At 45.5% G+C, this 14,366-nt stretch overlaps 1 long non-coding RNA gene across 1 annotated transcript; it reads right to left on the bottom strand.

Annotated features, from left to right (window-relative positions):
• Positions 1-1,798: 1,798 nt before the first annotated feature.
• On the bottom strand, positions 1,799-11,352 carry LOC144340708 (uncharacterized). The gene is made up of 3 exons (XR_013416978.1): positions 11,250-11,352; positions 7,340-7,656; positions 1,799-4,926 (listed from the first exon to the last, which is right to left on the bottom strand). It is a non-coding gene; the product is annotated as an uncharacterized LOC144340708 (long non-coding RNA).
• Positions 11,353-14,366: the final 3,014 nt, after the last annotated feature.

The following is a 14,366-nucleotide window of genomic DNA, read 5'->3' as shown; positions in this document are numbered from 1 at the left end:
CACAATGAATGTTATCTTGATTCAAGATTCCATTTATTAATACAAGGAAATCTTATGAAATGATAGAGGGGGAGAGACCACTAAACCCAAACTTCCAAAATATCCTCATTATATGATATATTTTGCTATAAAATCTTTGAATTCTTTACAATTGGGTAGAAATTTAGTCATACCAAACCTAATTCTTTCATTTTCAGGGAGTGAAATAGAGAATGTGACGTGTAGCTGTTGTAATGTTAAGTGTGGGGGGGAGAAAGAAACATGGGTGACCACATTATGGCGAGCAGTCATCTACATTCCAATATGTTATAGTGCAATTACATTTTGTGACCTGTAATTTTCGCCATAAGTAAGTTCAGTATAGCCCCCTTTGTCTTAAGTGGACGTGCTTTATTTCAGAACAGAGGCAGAAGGGAAGGTTCCCCAGCTGTTGCTCTAAGCTGCAGTCTCAGCACATAGCACGCTAGCATGGGGCCACATGTTGCATTGGTCAAATCTCAAGGAGTGTCTGTAATGAGCCAATACAAACAGATGAAACCTCTACATGGAAACTCTCTGGTCTGGAGTCACGTTTGGCGGGGAGGCAGGGCCTGGAGGGTGTAACTCAGGGAACTCCACAGGAATAGGCCCGGCTGGGAACTTGTGTCCCTAAACTCACCAAAACTGCTATAATGCACTCTGCAAGTGTAGACTATTATTTGCTCTGAAAGGCAGGGCTGTTACCCAAATCCCCTGGAGGGAGCCCGCTTTGCAAAGTGTCTGATGTGAGCCCAGAGATCAGCAACAGATGACATAGATCTTTCTCCCCATCTGCAACCAGTCGGAAATAACTTTGTCCCTGCTCACCTCATCTTTGCTTCTGTTGTGGCTTGAGAGTCCTGTGAGAGTAACATCCTGGGATGAAAAATGCAGCTTCACTCCCTCAGGCTTCGCTGCAGCTAAGTCCCCAGATGCCTGAGGATCGTTTATACAGAAGATGTGGGACTGAATCTCCATCTTTTTCTTTTGATTTTTTTGTTTGTTTGTTTTGAGACGGAGTTTCACTCTTGTTGCCCAGGATGGAGTGCAGTGGCGCGATCTCAGCTTGCTGCAACCTCCTCCTCCCGGGTTCAAGCGATTTTCCTGCCGCAGCCTCCTGAGTAGCTGGGATTACAGGCGCACGCCACCATGCCAAGCTAATTTTTTGTATTTTTAGTAGAGACGGGGTTTCACCATGTTGGCCAGGCTGGTCTTGAACTTCTTACCTTGTGATCTGCCCACCTTGGCCTCTCAAAGTGCTGGGATTATAGGCATGAGCCACCACGCCCGGCCAAATCTCTGCCTTTATAAAAAAAATTCATTAACATCTCCAACAAATACAGAGTGAACTCTTACGTGCCTAAGATTCTGAGAGTTACAAAGGATGGGGAAGACCTGGTCTCAGACATCATGGAGCTCCATAGGCTAAGTGTGGGTGAGGATATAGGGACAGGCTTCTATGTTCACTTACAGAATCTCTGCTAGTCTCACCTGTAAGTGCTAAGTGCTAGATAGGTATATTAATAGAACACGTAGAATCCTTTGAAGACAGCATCCATATTATTGCAAATACAGTGATTCTTGTATATATCATGTGTGAAAGTTATGAAGAAGTAAAAATAAGGGAATACACCAGAACATCGGGGTTGGAATCTCTGTAATCTTTCTGCTCATCTGTAAGATGGAAGTTGCTCTATCTACAGATCAGTGTTAGTGAGATATTTATTGAGAAAATGTAGGTGTAAGATTTTTGTAAACAAAAAGTCTTCTACAAATAAAGTTTTGGGTGGTGAGCTTTATTAGAAATAGTTTTGTTCAAATTATTTTACCAGGCTACAGAGCGTATATAGGTAACTTCTACCAGGCTAAAAAACAAACAAACAAAACTGTGCGTGATCGCAAAAGAGAGCACATATTAGTTAGATAAACAATTGGTTTAAGGGTTTAGGGAAGACAGTGATTATTTTCACAGTTGGTTGGCCTTGGTCACCGCATGGGTGCCAACAGGCCCTGAAATGAGTTGTGTAAGGTAGCATTAATCAGGAAGTCTTGTTGGAAGACGTGGTTTTTGACCTGGCTTAAAGCAGGCAGTGCCAGGAGGAAGCCCCAGATATCAACTCCTAACAGGAGACGTTTATACTCCCTTTGTGTGGACAAGCAAGCCCTGAAAACTTGAAGATGGAGTCAGTGTTCTGGTGGTGGATTTATCCCTAAGAATTTAGGAACACAAGTTCTCCTTAAAGCTATACAGGCACAGGGTAATCTGTGCCATCACTGGCTCTTATTATTTAGCAGGAATAAAGTGTTTCCCAATGAAAACAGAGAACTCAGAGTGTGTTTTTCAGTCACAACCAGCGTTCAGTCCTTCCTACTTACAAATTTTAAGACTTTGAAGACTTGTTTCATGGATTATCAGAGACCTGGCCTCAAGGGATCAAGGTCAAACATTGGTTCCTCATGTGGGCCGTTACACTGGATTATACCACAGTCACAGTCTGTACTTCTAAATGTGTGTGTGTGTTTCTAGAAGCTTTAGCCAGAGTGTGGTGAAAAGGTCACTATTCTACATTACTAGGGGGGGGATATCCAAGTGGGGGCACTGGCCTCACATTTGCATACCAGTCAGGGATTTGCTGAATGCCCATATTGCTTTTTCTTGTTCACCTGTTGCTAGACCGTGAGGTGAAGGTCTCCAAGGACAAGGGCTGTGACTTATTCATCAGTGTGTGCTCAGTCCCCAGCACTGTGCCTAGAAGAGGGTAGTTTTCAGTAAAGGCATAAGTGAATAACTGAATAAACCTCTAGCATAAAAATGAATATAAGGTGTACATTCTATCCATTATGAACTGGTGAAGACTGTCCCTTGCTTCATATTTTTATTTTTTACACCTTTATTAAGATAGAAATGACAAATAAAAGTTGTATATATTTAAAGTGCACAACACGATGAGACACATATACATTGTGACATGCTTACTAAAATCAAGCTAATTAACGTATCAGTCACCTTACATTTTTTTCTTACACCTTACCTTTTTTTTTGGTGATAACACAAGATCTGCTCTTAGCAAATGTTAAGTACACAGCACAGTATCTTTAACTCTAGTCTCCATGCTGTAATAAGATCTCCAAAACTTATTCATGTTGTTTAACTGAAATTTTGTACTCTGAGACCAACATGTCTCCAAATCCCCTCCCTCAGCCCCTGATAACCATTCCACTCTCTACTCCTATGAGTTAAACTTTTTTGGATTCTACACATAGGTGAGATCATGCAGTACTTTTCTTTCTGTACGTGGCTTATTTCACTGGGCATAATGTCCTTCAGGGTCGTCCATGTTGTCACAAATGGCAGGATCTCCTTCTTAAAAGCTGAATAGTGTTCCATTGTATGTGTATGTGTGTACATCACATTTTCTTCACATATTTATCTGTTGATGGATGCGTTAGGTTGATTCCATGTCTTGATTATTGTGAGTAATAGCTGTACATTGCAGCAATGATCATGAGGGTGCAGATGTATCTATGAGACACTGATTTCATTTCCTTTGGATGTGTGCACAGAGGCAGGATTGCTGGATTAAGATAGCGTTACAGGTAATACAGGATAAGATGACATTGCATCTCTGGTCCAGGCAGTCAGGAGGTTCCCTGCCACCATGTTACCTGGAGCAGGCTGAGGGAGGCAAGCACACTCAACAGGGAGATTGGACTCTGCTCTGGAGTGGAGCTGGGAAGTGATCCTGTTCCCCTGAGGGAGACTGAGTCGTTGACTCCACCTTGTGGCTGCTGAGCCCTGGCCACCCTGACAGGATGCAGGGTGAAGGCTGGGAGGCTCGAGGCACCTGCTGCCCATGCCCAGCATAAGGCCCCTTGGCATCTGCTTCAGGAGGTGGAGGACTCCCAGGGACAGCTGGGGGCTGAGTGAGGCCCGAGGAAACTCTCTGGTCTCCAAAAGCCAGGATCCAAGCCTCATAGAGCTGTGTTCCCAGGATTCCACTCTCCAGAGCACAGTCCTTAGAGAGGATGGGCTGCCTAGCCTTGAAGTGGGACGAGGAAGAACAGCATATAGAGGATGCTGGCAGAGTGGCTGTCTGAACGTCCTCTGGATGGTCCAAGCGTGGAAGGGCGGCTGGGAGGTTTCCTCTCATGTCCCCATTTTCCCAGAGATGAGTGTGACATTTGGGGGAGAGTAGTGATGGTGACCTAGCTCTTCTGGCTTCGAGCCAGCCCTCTCATCACTGCAATGGAAAAGCCATCTCTCACCTCCCATGCATCCAGGGCTCTGCCATTGACGTGGCACTTCATGCATGAGCTAGGACCCACCTGGTCATCCAGTGAAAACACAGCTGTCCCAGGACACAGGTGAGAAGCTGGACAGTTGAGTTGTGGGTGGCTCGATGAGGTTGCCCAGTGAATGAACAGTGGCGTGGGACCAGACCCAGCTCTGCGTTCTTTGTGCCCCGCCACGGTGGCTAAGCTTTCAGAGCCAATTAGTCCTGCTGCTTTATGTCCTTGCCAGTGTGTGTGTTCATGCTTCTGGCAGTTGGTTTGAGGGATACCACAGCCAAAACCTGCTATAACGTGGTCTGCTTCAGAGAGCTTTGCTCAGTGGCTTCCTTCTGTCATCTTGAGTGAGTTGAGAAAAAGAAAGAGGAGAGGATTTGAAGGTTTATTCGGGGCTGTTCTAGAGCCAGCAAAACACTTCCGATATTTCTGTGGGCATGGCCAGATGGGGAATTGAGATGCTGCAACACCAAACCCACAATAGGCATTCCAAAGACAACACATATTATTCGTATATAAATCACGCGCGGAGATGGCAAATGTCTTCTTCATTTAGGTTGTGTTGAATTGTTCACTCACCCTGGCTGTGTGGGACTTCGTTATGGGAGAAGACAATCCCAGCTGTAGGTAAAAGCAAAGGGTGTAGAAAAAAGAAAAATATGTGTGGGCAGAGGATGAAATGGACTTGAAGAGGTCACAGAGTGAGCGAAGACAAGGGAGGGATATGAAAAGTAGAGCTCACTGAGTGGTCAGATTTGTACTTTGCTTAACCCCAAAGGGGAAGAAGACGCTATGTGTTATTTCATAAACATCCTGTCATCAGAGAGCACCACCCCAACCGGCATCATTTATCAGGACTGGGCTAACTTAAAATGAAGCAACAGTCATTATTGCTTTTGACTGAAATTAGAAAACCTCAGGAAACACACAACCCTATAAAAATATTTTTTTAAAGTGCAAGTCATCGTGTCTCCCTCAAAAAGAAGTACAGACCAAGTCAGAACAGATGCACCCTGTGCCTGGGAATGGACAGCATGATCCGATCAGAGTCAAAGTACACACACACATACACACACACACACACACTCTCTCTCTCTCTCTCTCATGCATATGAACACACATATATACACACATGTGCACACATGGGCACACACATACACATATGCATACACACATGCACATACATATACACACAAACACACATGCACATATGCCCACACATATACACGCATACACATATGCACACTCAGGCACACACACATACACACATGCATACACACACATGTGCAACACCCATGCACACATCTATACATCCACAAGCACACACAACCACACATACACACATGCTCATACACCCACATACACATATCCACATGCACACACACAAATACACACACACACACACACAGAAACACATATATACATGAGCACATACACACATGTAAACACACATAGATACACACATATACATATCTAATCACATATATACACGACACACAGATATGCACACATACATACACATATTATACACACATACACACATGCCCATGCACATACACAAACACACACACATATACACACATACATACCCCCACACACACATGCACACAGACACATATATACATATGCAAACATGCACAACACATGCACATATATACACACCCATATACTTACATATATACACACATATGTGAGCATGCACACGCACATGCACACACATACCCATCTATGCACACATACACATACACACGCACAGTTGCAGTCTGGATTAATTGCGTCCCTTGCAAATTCCTATGTTGAAGTCCTAACTCCGAGTACCTCAGAATGTGGCTGTGTTTGGTGACACAGCCTTTAAAGGGTGAAGTTAAAATGAGGCCTTAGGGTGGGCCCAGATCCAGTCTGACTGGTGTCCTCTTAAGGAAATTTGGCCGCACACTGAGACCAGGGATGCGCGTGTGCGGAGAGAAGACCACGTGACGACACAGCGAGAAGACGAGAAGACGGCTTGGTCTTCCTGTGGATGGGCATTCCGTTGTTTCCAATGTTTTGCTGCAATAACCATCCTTTGTGTGCCGTTATGTCCCGGAATATACTTTTATTTCTATGGGACAGATTTCCAGGAGTGGGATGGCAGGATCAAAAGTAAAGATTTTAATAATAACTGGCAATTCTGTGACCATCTCTAAGAAACTGTTTGTTTCTTTCCATGGGGAAACTGAGGCCCCGAGAGGCATCTGATTTCCATAATAACCAGGGAGCTTCAGCAGATTTTGGCGGCGCTCAGGGAACCCAGGTACATAAACCCAAAGATGACTGTTCTCCAGGAGCCACTTCCGCCAGCAAAGCTTCCCTCTAAATCTTGTAGTTCCCTGTCAGGGAGCAGAGTGCACCCCGCCCCCGCCCCAGCCTTCAGAAGTCCCGGGCTCTGCCCTTCTCCTCTGGCTCCACACTCAGCTAACTCCATGCTGGGCATGGTGCTGGGCCCCGGGATGCCATCTGAGGGCGCTCATCGCCTGCCGGGGACCATGACCAGCAAACCCAAGGTGGTTATACAGCACCTGCCAAGGGCTTGGGGAGATCCAAACAGTGAACCTCCGAGACGAGGAAAGCGGGGGCAGCCAGGGCTTCCCAGAAGTGTGACTTCTGGAAGGGCAGGCAGGGGCCAGCCCAGCAAAGGAGTGGGCAGGGTGTGTCTGACGGAGGAAGTGGGTGGGAGGAGGTGTGGCCCATGCGGGAAACACAAAGTCCACACCCTCCCATCCAGGTGCCAGATGGGATTGGGGGACTCAACTCCCCTCCACAATCTCACTCTGCCAGGCCCCATCTCCTCACCCATCCCCCAGTGGAGCAAGTTCTGGCCAGTCTGTTGCTTTACTCCTGCACTCTCCTTACCTTTCTCTCTAGGAAAATCCACATTTTGGCTCTCACCGTGTCTAGGATGCCTTCCCCGGATGCTGCCACTTATCCCTTGTCTCCCGCAAGCAGCCCAGTGCTGGCACTTTGTAGGTGTTTATCGAGTCCCTGCGGCACTTACCTCTGGAAATCCACATCTGGCATTTGATGCTATGCTGGTAAGAGTTTTAGGCTTTTTAGGGCAGTGTCTTTTGCACTCACCAAGCCCCTTGCCGTGCACACCATCGGGGCTCAGCTAGGTGCTGAGAGACACAAACAGCATCCTTCGGGTCTCTGTGGACATCACAGCAACCTCATCTGCCGAGAATCATTTACACCATGCTGAGGCTTTGTTGAGAATGTGGCTGCACAAGCAAAATTCTCCTTCCCCCACAGTATAGCAATTCAATTTCCAGCTTTCCCATCCAAAGAGCAGGGAGATATTGAGTAATATCATACCTACAAAAAGAGAAAAGGAGGGTTTTTGTATGTTTTCTCTTCCCACCAGGGCACAACACCATTAAATATTGGCAGCCTGAGCTATCCCTACCTCTTGTGAGCTTGTGAGGATTTCCCTTAGGATTTGGCTCAGGGAGTTTTAAGGCAGATCTGGTGCACAGTTTAAACACACTTGGTACAATCAGTACTGCTCCAAATAAGTGAGAAGTAAGGGATCATAAGAAAGCCCATTGCTGGGGTCTCCCAGGTTGTGGAGCTTCCCTGTGCTGCCTGGGCAGTGGCCAAGCCCCAGCATCTCACCCATGTTGAGAACACAGTCTTCTGATCAGCCACCACCCTGCCTGTGATGGACACGGGCAGCTGAGACCCACTTATTCTGCTGAGACAGGATCACGTGGGCATTCTTGAGTCTTTCCTTTTAAAGACATACTAAAATTGTCATTCAAGTTAATTTCTAAAGGCCCTTTTCTTTGGTTAATATTTTGTAATCTAAACAAAAGTTGCACTTTATCTCAGATTGAAAGAACTTAAGAAATCTATGTTTCGTGGAAGTAATAACATATTAAGGAATAGGATGTTTATGCTAAGAAAATGTTCACTTGGGGCACTGTGCTTTGAGATAACTTTACAGGCCTGCTCTGGAATTATTAGACATCAAGTCCTATTCTGTCCATGGCCCAGCCATTTGCAGCTGCAAAGTAACTTCAAAGGCCTCACCAAGGGTCTACCTTAGAAAATAGCCAGGTTGAAAGGCCTCCATCTATTCTGGGCAGAGGCTATTTCTAGAAAACGATTGCGCCTGATAGCCAATCTCTAAGCGAGCCTTTTATCTGAGAGGTAAGTGTCATCTGGTTGGATGAAATCATCCGAAATCATCTAGTAGGGTTTAAGGTGGTGCATTAATCAGAGGAGTTTCTTCTAGGAACCATGACAAGAGGGCAGTGTGGCCAACGTCACCAATCCTGGCAGGAAGAGCCAGGTGCTGGGAACTGGTCCCTGCTGTTCCCCGAATAAGATTTGCAAACTTGGGCAAGTCACTTAGCCTCAAAGGCCTCTCCTAGTTAATGATCTAATTTATTTAACTTTTTGGAGGTAGTTACAGAGTATTAGGTAGAGGAAAGCATTACTGGTGAGAAAAAGAGAAACACATATCCAATATAGTCCACACTTTCTGACATGGGTTGGCCCCATTTTTCCCAATTAATGGTATCAGGATATGATCACTTAGATTACAGTGCCCGGAAGAGGGTGGAATAATTCAGGAAAAGTTTATGAAATCAGCAAATCTTCACTTGAGTTTAGAGGGATGGAGGAGGAACCTGGCCTGGAAGGGGAAAGATGTTCTGGGAGGGAGAGGATTTGCTTATCTGGTGCCTTGAGGAAGCGGTGGCTGGAATAGAGTTTGTGCTAGAGTTTGGGCACAAAGACAAAGGTTGAGAAACTAGAGTCATAGGAAAAACTGTGTTAATTAATTTGCTGAACTAGATAATGCATGGGCTTACTAGAGATAAGAGCTGTGGATTCAGATAAGAAATCTGCTGATCAGTGGCAGCTGGTTGATGTATTAGTCTGTACTCATGCTGCTAATAATGACATACCTGAGACTGGGTAATTTATGAAGAAAAAAAAGAGGTTTAATGGACTCATAGTTCTACTTGGCTGGGGAGGCCTCACAATCATGGTGGAAGGCAAAGGAGGAGCAAAGGCACATCTTACATGGTGGCAGACAAGAGAGTGTGTGCAGGGGAAGAGCCCTTTATAAAACCATCAGATATGAGACTTATTCACTATCACTGGAACAGCATCGGAAAAACCCACCCCCATGATTTAATTACCTCCCACCAGGCCCCTCCCACAACATGTGGGGATTATGGGAGCTACAATTCAAGATGCGATTTGGGTAGGGACACAGCCAAACCATATCATTCTGCCCCGGGCCCTCCCAAATCTCATATCTTCACATTTCAAAGCTAATCATGCCTTCCCAACAGTCCCCCACAGTCTTAACTCATTTCAGCATTAGCTCAAAAGTTCATAGTCAAGTCTCATCTGAGATGAGCTAAGTCCCTTGCACTTATGAGCCTGTAAAATCAAAAGCAAGTTAGTTACTTCCTAGATACAATGGAGGTACAGGCATTGGGTAAATACGCCCATTTCAAATGGGAGAAATTGACCAAAATGAAGGGGCTATAGGCCCCATGCAAGTCTGAAATCCGGTGGGGGTCATTAAACCTTAAAGTTCAAAAATGATCTCCTTTGACTCCATTGTCTCACATGCAGGTCAAACTGATGTAAAAGGTGGGCTCCCACAGCCTTGGACAGCTCTGCCCTTGTGGCTTTGCAGGGTACAACCTCCCTCCCTGCTATTTTCACAGCTGGCATTGAGTGTCTGTGGCTTTCCCAGGCACACAGTGCAAGCTGTTGGTGGATCTACCATTCTGGGGTCTGGAGGACAGTGGCCCTCTTCTCATAGTTCCACTAGGCAGTACCCTATTGGGGACTCTGTGTGGAGGCTCCAACCTCACATCTCCTTTCTGTACTTCCCTAGCAGAGGTTCTCCATGAGGGTTCCACCCCTGCAACACACCTCTGCCTGGACATCCAGGCATTTCCACACATCGTCCAAAATCCAGACAGAGGTTCCCAAACCTCAATTCTTGTCTTCCACACACCCACAGGACCAACACCATGTGGAAGCTGCCAAAGTTTGGGGCTTGCACCTTCTCAAGCCATGGACTGAGCTGTACCTTGGTCCCTTTTAGCCATGGCTGGAGTGGCTGAGAGGCAGTGCACCAAGTCCCAAGGCTGCACATAGCAGGGGGTTCCTGGACCTGGCCTGAGAAACCAATTCTCTCTCTTAGATCTCCAGGCCTGTGATGGGAGGGGCTGCTGTGAAGGTCTCTGACATGCCCTGGAGACATTTTCCGCATTGTCTTGGTGATTAACGTTTGGTTCCTCATTACTTATGCAAATTTCTGCAGTCAGCTTGAATTTCTAGCCAGAAAATGGGTTTTTCTTTTCTACTGCATTGTCAGACTGCAAATTTTTCAAACTTTTATGCTGTGCTTCCTCTTGAATACTTTGCCTCTTAGAAATTTCTTTTAACAGGTACCCTGAATCATCTCTCTCAAGTTCAAACTTCCATGGAGTTTTAGGGCAGGGGTAAAGTGCCGCCAGTCTCTTTGCAAAGCAAAAGTGACCTTTATTCCAGTTCCAAACAAGTTTATCATCTCCATCTGAGAGCACCTCAGCCTGGACTTCATTGTCCATATCACTATCAGTATTTTGGTCAAAGCCATTCAACAAGTCTCTAGGAAGCTCCAAACTGTCCCACATCTTCCTGTCTTCTGAGCCTTTCGAGTCTCTGGAAGTTCCAAACTTTCCCACATCATCCTGTCTTCTTCTGAGCCCTCTAAACTGTCCTAAACTCTGCCTTTCACCCAGTCCCAAGGTTGCTTCCACATTTTTGGGTATCTTTACAGCAGTGCCCCACTCCCAGTACCGATTTACTGTATTAGTCTGTTCTCACACTGCTAATAAAGACATACCTGAGACTGCATAATTTATAAAGAAAAAGAGGTTTAATGGACTCACATTTCCACAAGGCTGGGGAGGCCTCACAATCATGGTGGAAGGCAAAGGAGGAGCAAAGGCATGTCTTACATGGTGGCAGACAAGAGAGTGTGTGCAGGGAAACAGCCCTTTATAAACTCACTAGCTCTCATGAGATTTATTTACTGTCATGAGAACAGCATGGAAATTCCACCCTCATGATTCAATTACCTCCCACTGGGTCCCTCCCATGACACATAGGGATTACGGGAGCTATAATTCAAGATAAGATATGGGTGGGGACACAGTCAAACCATATCATTTCACCCCTGGCCTCTCCCAAATCTCATGTCTTCACATTTCAAAATGAATCATGCCTTCCCAATAGTCCCTCAAAGTCTTAATTCATTTTGGCATTAACTAAAAGGCCACAGTCCAAAGTCTCATTAGCGACGAGGCAAGTCCCTTCCACCTATGAGCCTGTAAAATCAAAAGCAAGCTAGTTACTTCCTAGATACAATGGGGGTACAGGCTTTGGGTATATATGCCCATTCCAAATGAGAGAAATTAGCCAAAAGGAAGGGGCTACCAGCCCGATCCAAATTCAAAATCCAGTGGGGCAGTCAAATCTTAAAGCTCCAGAATGATCTCCTGTGGTTCCATGTCTCACATCCAGGTCAAATTGATGTAAAAGGTGGGCTCTCATGGCCTTGGGCAGCTCTGCCACTGTGGCTTTGCAGGGTACAATCTCCCTCCCTGCTGCTTTCACAGCTGGCATTAAGTGTCTGTGGCTTTCCCAGGTGCACTGTGCAAGCTATTGGTGGAGCTACCATTCTGGGTTCTAGAGGACAGTGGCCCTCTTCTCATAACTCCACTAGGCAGTACCCCAGTGGGGACTCTGTGTGGAGGCTCCAACCTCACATTTCCTTTCTGCACTTCCCTAGCAGAGGTTCTCCATGAGGGTTCCACCCTTTCAACACACCTCTGCCTGGACATTCAGGTATTTCCATACCTCTTCTAGGCAGAGGTTCCCGAACCTCAATTCTTGTCTTCTGCACACCCACAGGATCAACACCACATGGAAGCTGCCAAAGATTGAGGCTTGCGCCCTCTGAAGCCACAGCCTGAGCTGTACCTTGGCCCCTTTTAGGCATGACCGGAGTGGCTGGGACACCTGGCACCAAGTCCCAAGGCTGCACACAGCAGGGGTTTTTTCCTTCTTGGGCCTTTATACCTGTAATGGGAGTGGCTGCCATGAAGGTCTCTGACATGCCCTGGAGACATTTTCTCTATTGTCTTGGTGATTAACATTTGGCTCCTCATTACTTATGCACATTTCTGCAGTTGGCTTGATTTTTTTTTTTTTTTGAGATGGAGTTTTGCTCTTGTTGCTGGAGTGCAATGGCTGACTGCAACCTCTGCCTCCCATGTTCAAGCATGGGATTACAGGCATCCACCACCACACCTGGCTAATTTTTTAGTAGAGACGGGGTTTTGCCATGTTGGCCAGGCACTTAAATTTCTACCCAGAAAATGGGTTTTTCTTTTCTACTGCACCATCAGACTGCATATTTTTCAAACCTTTATTCTCTGCTTCCTCTTGAATGTTTTGCTGCTTAGAAATTTCTTCTGACAGATACCCTAAATCATCTCTCTCAAGTTCAAAGTTCCACAGATTTCTCGGGCAGGAGCAAAATGCCACCAGCTTTGTATAGTAAGAGTGACCTTTCCTTCAGTTTCCAACAAGTTCTTCAACTCCATCTGAAACCACCTCAACCTGGGCTTTATTTTCCATGTCACTATCAGCATTTTGGTCGAAGGCATTCAACAAGTCTCTAGGAAGTTCCAAACTTTCCCACATCTTCGTGTTTTCTTCTGAGCCCTCCAAACTGTTCCAAACTCTGCCTTTTACCCAGTTTCAAAGTCACTCCCAAATTTTTGGGTATCTTTACAGCATTGTCCCACTCCTGGTACCAATTTGCTATATTATCCTGTTCTCACACTGCTAATAAAGACATACCCGAAACTACGTAATTTATAAAGAAAAAGAGGTTTAATGGACTCGTATTTCCACATAGCTGGGGAGGCCACACAATCATGGTGGAAGACAAAGGAAGAGCAAAGGCGCATCTTATGTGGTGGCAGGCAAGAGAGTGTGTGCAGGGGAACTGCCCTTTATAAAACCATCAGATCACATGAGACTTATCACTATCACATGGACAGCACAGGAAAAACCTTTCCACACGATTCAATTATCTTTCCCAGGTCCCTCCCATGACACATAGGGATTATGGGAGCTACAATTCAAGATGAGATTTACGTGGAGACACAGCCAAATTATATCAGTTGGACTTCATGGACCAGGAAAATAAATTTTAGAAATAGAATGATTGACACAGGGTTGCCAACTAGATACTCAAAAACAAAACAAACAAAAATCAAGCCAAAGCAGCAATGGCAAAAAGTTGTATGGCTGGGCATTGTGACTTATGCCTGTAATCCCAGCACTTTGGGTGGCTCGGGCAGGGGTTTGCTTGAGGCTCAGAGTTCAAGACCAGCCTGGATAGTAAAGTGAGACACCCATGCAGAAAGAACAAAAGAATGAAAGGAAGGAAAAAATGAAGGAAGAAAGGAAGGAAGGAAGGAAGAAGGAAGGAAGGAAGGAAGGAAGAAGGAGGATGGAAAGAAGGAAGGAAAGAAGGAAGGAAGGAAAGAAGGAAGGAAGGAAGGAAGGAAGGAAGGAAGGAAGGAAGGAAGGAAGGGAGGAAGGAAGGAAAAGAAAGAAAATTAGCCAGGCATGGTGGCATGTGTGTCATCCCAGTTACTTGGGAGGCTGAGGCAGGAATATCACTTGAGCCCAGGTGGTTGAGGCTGCAGTGAGCCAAGATTGTACTCCAGCCTGGGCAATTAAGCAAGACCCTGTCAAAAAAAAAAAAAAAAAAAAACCACACAGGTGGATATCAGAAACAGTGGGAATCATCTGCAAATTTAGAGTAGAAGAAATTTAATCTTATAAAAATGTAATGACATTGTTTTTACACTCCTCTCCCATTTTTACAGAAATCAGCAAATGCAGTCACAGACCAGCACCATGATCTAACTAATCCATTTTTCAGACAGGACGATGGAGCCCTTGGAGATAGAATCACAATGTGCCTT

This window comes from Macaca mulatta, chromosome 4, assembly GCF_049350105.2.
Source record: "Macaca mulatta isolate MMU2019108-1 chromosome 4, T2T-MMU8v2.0, whole genome shotgun sequence".
NCBI lineage: Eukaryota > Metazoa > Chordata > Mammalia > Primates > Cercopithecidae > Macaca > Macaca mulatta.
The sequence above is the reverse complement of the archived record's forward strand: the minus strand, read 5'-3'. Positions and strand labels throughout refer to the sequence as shown.